The sequence below is a fragment of the Propithecus coquereli genome, unplaced genomic scaffold (assembly GCF_000956105.1).
Source record: "Propithecus coquereli isolate 6110/MARCELLA unplaced genomic scaffold, Pcoq_1.0 Scaffold104, whole genome shotgun sequence".
NCBI classification, from domain to species: domain Eukaryota; kingdom Metazoa; phylum Chordata; class Mammalia; order Primates; family Indriidae; genus Propithecus; species Propithecus coquereli.
Genome location: NW_012134303.1, coordinates 4,211,789 through 4,219,450, shown reverse-complemented (window position 1 = coordinate 4,219,450; position 7,662 = coordinate 4,211,789).

Here is a 7,662-nt window from a genome sequence, read left to right as displayed (position 1 = left end):
AGCTATGGAGGTGTAGCTTCCTCCACCAAGATTTCAGGGAACGTATCAGAAAGCCTAGGTGCCTAGGCAGAAGCCTGACCCAGGGGTGGAGCCACCACCAAGAGTCCCCACTGAGGCAATGCCTAGTGGAGCCATGGGGGTGGGGCTGCTGTCTGGACCCCAGAATGGTAGAACCACTGGTAGCATGCCAGCTCAGCCTGGAAAAGCCACTGGCATTAGGCTCCAACTCTGTGAGAGAGCAGCCACGTGGGCTACACCCAGCAAAGCCATGGGAGCAGGGCTGCCTGAGGCCTTGGAAGCTCACCCCTCACACCAGTGTGCCTAGGATGTGGGACATGGAGTCAAAGGAGATTATTTTGGAGCTTTAAGACTTAATGTCTGCCCTGCTTGATTTCGGATTTGTGTGGGGCCTGCTACCCCTTTTTTTGGGCCAATTTCTCCCTTTTAGAATGGGAATGTTTACCCAATGCCTGTACAACCATTGTATTTTAGAAGTAAATAATTTGGTCTTGATTTCACAGGGTCATCATTGGAAGGAACTTAACTTGAGTCTCAGATGAGACTTTGGACTTTTGGGTTAATGCTAAAACTATTTAAGACTTTTGGGACTATTGGGATAGAATGATTGTATTTTGCATGTGAGAGAAGGGCTTGAGTTTTGTGAGGCCAGGGGCAGAATGCTATGATTTGGATGTTTGTCCCCTCTAAACCTCATGTTGAAATTTAATCCCCAGTGTGGAACTGCTGGGAGGTGGGGCCTGGTGGGAGGTGTTTGGATCATCGGGTCAGATCTCTCATAAATAGATTAATGCCCTCCCTTGGGGGTGAATGCTCACTCTATTAGTTCCTAGGAGAGCTAGTTGTTAAAAAGAGCCTGGCACCTCCCCCTCTCTTTCTTCCACTCTCACCATGTGATCTCTGCACAAGCCAGCTCTATGAAGGCCTTCCACCATGAGTGGAAGCAGCCTGAGGCCCTCACCAGAGGCAGATGCCCAATCTTAAACATTCCAACCATCTGAAACATGAGCCAAATAAACCTCTTTTCTTTACAAACTACCCAGTCTCAGGTATTCCGTTATAGTAACACTAAACAGACTAAGACAAAATCTAGTCACCAAGGTGATTGTATCAAAAAGGTGGGGCTTTGGGGGAGTGATTAGGTCATGAGAATGGACCTCTCATGAATAAGATTACTGCCCTTAGAGGCCTGAGGGAGATTGTTAGCCCTTTTGCCCTTTTACCATGTGAGGACATATTTTATAGAAGGTGCCATTTATGAGGAACAGGTCCGCACCAGATACTAAATCTGCTGGAGCCTTGATCTTAGACTTCCCAGCCTCCAGAACTGTGAGAAATCAATTTCTATTGTTTATAAATTACCTAGTCTAAAGTATTTTGTTATAGCAGCCCTAACATACTAAGATACACATATATACACAGGCACACACAGAGATATGTGCACTTCAGTTGGGGACATCCTCAGGCCCAGCACAATACATTCATAGAAACACACAGATACATGCACAAACATATACATATACACATATATACATATACATACACATGCATATATGCACATGGAAGGGCCACTCTCAGGCCCAGTGAGGGCACCCGCCAGTCATAGAGAGACTGTGTATGAGTCCAATGTCATTTAGACATGATGAAGGATTCCAAATTGCCTACCATGGCATCATGAAGGTCAAGTGGTCATTTTAAAGGACATCTGGTCCATATGGCTGGCTCCCATATAATCCCATCACCCTCAGCTGCCTGGAATCTTTCACGCACAAAAGAATAATCAAGACTGCTACCATCTCTGGAAAGTTTACATTGTCCCAGGTACCTTGCCAAAGCATTTTACATACATTACCACGTTTTTTTCCTCACAGCAACCAAACTAGAAGGGCCATAAACACCACGCTATGCTGTCTCCCTCCTTAACACAACACAGGTGGCCTTCCCTCTTTTTGGTTTCCAAAATACTTTCATATGCACTACTTCAGGTTGATTTTGAGTCTTGAAATAACACTGCGAAGTAGGAAAATTTGGCACTGTAATTCCCATTTTGCAGCTGAGACTCACATAGGTTAAGAAACTTTCTTAAGACTGTAACAACTAAGAAATATAAGCCAGATCTTAACCCTCCATTTGCATACTCCAGTTCCAGTACTTTTGTATATTTATTCCTTTGTTCATTTATCATAAATTTATGTTCCCTACCACTTTCCGGAGATTGTACCAGGTACTATGAAAACAAAAACAGAATAAGACATAGCCTTGACTTTGAAACAGCATTCTAGAGGAGAAGAAAGACCAGTAGAGAGATTTAATATCACATGCTTGATGCTGGGACAGAGACTTGGAAAAACTGTGTAGAATAACTGGTTCTGCTGAGGGAGCCAGCATTAAATGGAGGCCATTTTACACAGGCACCTCCAGGGCTATGCTGTGTCACATTCGTCTACCTTTTCCTTCTGCAAGGTGTGAAAGACAGTAGTCATTAATTGAAGTAAAGTTTCTAAGCCAATGCAATATCTGTTCATCAATCATTTAGGGACCAATAGGATTTTTGTCTGTCAAAGATAGCTAAATTATTATAGGCAAGAAACTGCATAATCTTCAAGTTGACTGATGAGGAGTTAAAAGAAAATAAAGAATCCACTTAATCAAATGTACCCCTTAAAACTATATGTGTGGTTTCCTAGCTATTTAAGAAAGTGAGTTACAGGTGAAAATAGTCTAGCCCAAACAAGATCAAATGTTACCATTTGTAGGGTGTCTTATGCTTGTTTTGTTTTTTTTTTTACTTTTAATTTTTAGATGCCTTTTAGGTTTTTCTCTCTCTCAATTTTTTATTATGGAAAATTTAAAAATATTTAAGGGTAGAGAGAATAGTATAATCCATATCCATCATCTAGTTCCAACAATTAGCAACATTTTACTAATTTTATCTATTTCTTCATACAGCCACACCTTTTTTTCTTGAGTATTTTAAAGCAACTATGGTCTTCCCCTTCTCACTACTGCACTTGACTAGCATTAAAAACAACAACAACAACAACAAAAAAAAAAACTATGGTCTTATTTTTGAGAAAGGTTTGAAGGAATGTAAGATTAGAATGAGAAGGTATACGTCCTTCCAAACCTCATGAATCTTTAGCTCCAATTAAATTGCCAACATGATTTTTTTAAAACTATTTCAGTTTTAGTGAAATTTCTCTTATGGCAATACACCACTTAGCTGGACAAGGTGTCTTCTGGCCCTTCTCCCTTTGAAAGAGTTCTGCCAGAACAAACAAAATGGAAAAGTTTTTTGACTGAATATTTCAGATAAGAACAAAGCACAATGCAGAAACAGATACATAGGAGTTTTGGCTAAATATAATGGATACCATTGTTGTCACTGTTCTGGAAGTTCGGCATATTTGGGTTTTAGGATAACATGTTTGTCCTTTCTGTCATTGAAGCTATGATTTCACTTGTATCCTTGTCCCTTATTTTCAGGGGAGCTGCCTCTTAGGTGGTGGACCTACAATATCCTGGAATTCACTGTGACGATTACAAGGTGAAAATTTATGAGTACCTTATTGGAGTACAGCTGTTAGAAAACACTACCACCAGCATTAGAAATGGGAGATGTTTTCAAATTCAGATAGTTTTATTTCCAAAGATACAAGCTCAATGTTACTTTTCCAATAGAAACAATTTAAGGCCGAGTGCTGTGGCTCACGCCTGTAATCCTAGCTCTCTGGGAGGCCGAGGTGGGCGGATTGTTTGAGCTCAGGAGTTCAAAACCAGCCTGAGCAAGAGCGAGACCCCCTATCTCTATAAAAGCAGAAAAATTAGCCAGGCATGGTGGCGCATGCCTGTAGTCCCAGCTACTTGGGAGGCTGAGGCAGGAGGATTGCTTGAGCCCAGGAGTTTGAGGTTGCTGTGAGCTAGGATGATGCCACAGCACTCTAGCCCGGGCAACACAGTGAGACTCTGTCTCAAAAAAAAAAAAAAAAGGAACAACTTAAATGTGAATAAAACTGGAATAGTAAAGTAAACCAGAGAACATCTAGATATTAATAAAGTGGAATGTTACAAGAGCATGGTTTATCAAAAATTGCTTATTTTATCACTTTTATTGCATGATAAAAGCAGAATATAAAATTATATGTCAAGGATGAGCTCAACTTTGTAAAAAGCGCCTGGAAACAAAATTGGAAGGTAATATGCCAAAGGGATAATAGTGGTTGCTTCTGAGTGGTAGGGTTATGAGTGATTCTTCTGTTTCTTTTTGTACTTTTCTATTTTTTTCAAATTTTCTACAGTGAGCTTTTAATTACTTGTATAATCAGAAAAACATTTTTCTCAATAAAAGGGACAAGCAAGTCTCATAATCCCAGTGCCTAGAAGCAGATCAGCAATCTGTTTTGAATGTTTCCAAGGCAGTGAACCAGGCAAGAGTAAGAAGGATGATTTCAGAGTCCCCAGGGGAGACTTGTGTAGTTAGTTCCTAGGAAACCAGAAGTTTTAGCCACTCAAAACACATGTAAGTGTTTTTGGTGTGAATCAAAACCTTCCATTAGACATAATTGCAACAGCAGCTGTTACACAACCTGTATAAACTATTTTTGGTGTGAACCAAAATTTTAACAACATAGAAACTTGGTTAACTATTTCGTGGTCACATAGGTGTAAAACTCATCAACCATTGGCCAGGTTTTAGCTCCCTTAATATAGGGGAAATTTCTGATGCTGTGGTGGAATTGGCAGGGAACGCTTAGCCAAGAATTAAGATAGCTCTCCTGAATGCTTCTTTTTATTATCTTATTCTTGTAAATGAAAAAAAGGCAATTTAAAAATGGCTTAAAAGATTTATTGGATTTAAAAAAAAAGTCATAAGTAATCCATGCCCCTTGTAATAAGTATAACAAAAGTATATAAATAAATACATAATCTTTTCATTTCTTCTGGTTCCATCTACATGGGGTAATCAATATTAATCTGGTAGGAATCCTTACATACTTTTCTCTATGCTCATATAATATGTACAAACACACACACACACACACGGAGTTCCTTTTTTCTTTACAAAAATGGAGTGATATTTTGTGTACAAACCTATCTGATCATAGAATTGCCTTGAGTATTTGTTAAAATACAGATTCCTGGGCCCCACCCTGGGCTTATTGAATCTGAGTTTTCCAAGAAGAAATTTGATTAGTCCTATAATCAGAAGAATTTGATAAATGCTGCTCTATACATTATTCTGCAACTTGCTTTTATCTCTTAACAATATTCTATGGTTCCTTTCAGGTTAATGCTTATACATCAAAGTCATTATCTTTTGGTAGATGTAGGGAAAGATTAACAGATTTAATTACAAAAATGAATTGTTTTGCAAAACACACTGCAAACAAAGTTAAAAGACAAAAGACAAACTAAGAAAATATCTGTGCCACATATAATATTCCTAATATACAAAGAGATCTTACAAATTAAGAAGGAAAAGAAAAATGGGCATTGTCACATTAGGAAGCAATCTGGTGTTAATGAACAGGATGTTAATTAAGAAGTAACTTTTGGATCAACACCTACCGAAAAGAGAGGAAGGAAGCAGAAGTGGGCAGAGGGAGAAATTGATCTGTGATGCAGGTCCAAAGGACAGTCTCAGCTACAGTGGCCTTTCAGAGTTATCTGTCATCTTCTTTCAAGGCCATGATGAGTGTGGCTATCATGTAGCTGTCATTTAATCTTGGCTTACACTGGCATGCCATGGCAATCCATCCATGAACCAAGCTCAGGCTTTTTCCTCCTTTGTATGCTGGTCCTGAGGGATGTTCCCAGATACCATAAATGTGAGCTTAGGCAAAGGTGCTGGAGAAATAGTGGTGGATGACGTGGGGGACTGTGTCACCTGTTCATTACTTCTGTTCTTTGGTCCACCTTCTGCTGGATTTATCACTTTATTATGATAGCTTCTTGTTAGGTCCACTTGACCTTAGGATTTGGTGGGCCTGACAGAACCAAACACATAATGAGCAGTTGTGGCCACATGTTTACATGGTGTCCCATTGTCAGCTTGCTCCATTTATACCAGGACCCAAAAGCACATAAGATGATGTTTTTCAAAAGCATATAATTCTCCTCTGAAGATGACATGGCCTTGCAGTCTGCACTGTGATTATTCCATGGGGTTTGCTATAAACTCTACATAGAATATTTTCCCACCACTACTACCTTTAATACCATATGGTATTATGGTCATATGGCCCAAGCAGCCTGACTGCTTGCACTATAGTATAGATCTGCTGCAAAACACTTCCTACTTTGAGTCCCACTCAAAGCTGTCAGTTGTTCACATTATTCAGTGCATAGATCAGAGCAGTATTCCCAAGTGAGCAATATAGTGCTTCCAGAACCTGAAGAGGCCTATCAGATGTTGCACTTTCCTTCTTTGTGGTGAAAGATGCAAGGCACGATAATTTGTCTTTTACCTTGGATGGGATTGCTCAGCATGCCCCTAAACAATGGCCACCTAAAAAATATGCTAATGTGTCAGGCCCTTCGATCTTGATAAGGCTTATGTCCCATGTTGTGAGTGATTGTGCATTGCCAAGCCTATCAATGTGCAAGCCACTTCTTGCTCATCTGGTCTGGTTGGCATGATTTCATTGATACAGTGAATCATTGTGATGTTCTGGGGGATATCCAGGTCTCTTCATGTTATATTTTGACAGAGGGCAAGATTGTTAACATAGCCATGTAGTAAAACTACAAATGTATATTCTTGTCTGTCCCATCTGAATCTGAACCTTTTCTGATCTTCTTTCCTGGATAGTATGGAAAAAAACACATTCACCGAATTAATGGCTATATACTATATACCTGAGGCTGTGTTAATGTGCTCTCCAAATATACCATATCTAGGACAGTGGCAGAAATTTAGGACCTCTACCCAGTTGAGTTTACAGTACTCTGTGAAGATTTTTTCCCCTGGGGTCAGATTGGTGAATGTAGATATGATAAGGTCTAACACCCTTGCATGCTTAGATTTTTAAGAATGATACTAATTTCCATATCTCCCTGCCAAATACAGTATTATTTTCCACAATATGTCATTATTGGAAAATTTTCAAACATCCAAAAAGTGCAGCGAACATCCATATAAACACCAACTAGAAGCTAAAATTTACATTTTTATTTGCTTTATCACATATTTATTCATTCTTATATCCATCCATCAGCCCATCTAATTTTTTCATGCATTTCAAAGTAAGTTGCAAACATCAGGACACTTCCCTTAAAACACTTCAGCATGTATATCATTAGAGATCAAAATTTCTTCTTAGTTCATTTTTTAGGTAAAATTTTCACACAATGAAATGTACAAATTTTAAGTGTACCATTTGATGATTTTTGAAAAATGTATACAACCCATGTACCATACCATTTAGGTGTGCCCCCCCAACCAACACATACGCACAGACACACACACACACACACACACACACACACACACACACACACACATATACGCTTGGGATGACCTCTACTGGTGCGCGCTAACAAGCTACTCATCTAGTCCTTTGTGTGTAGGTTAGACAAGCACCTTCTTCCCTCTGAATACCCAGAGAACACATGTCCTTGACTCACTGCCGAAGGCTGGCACCT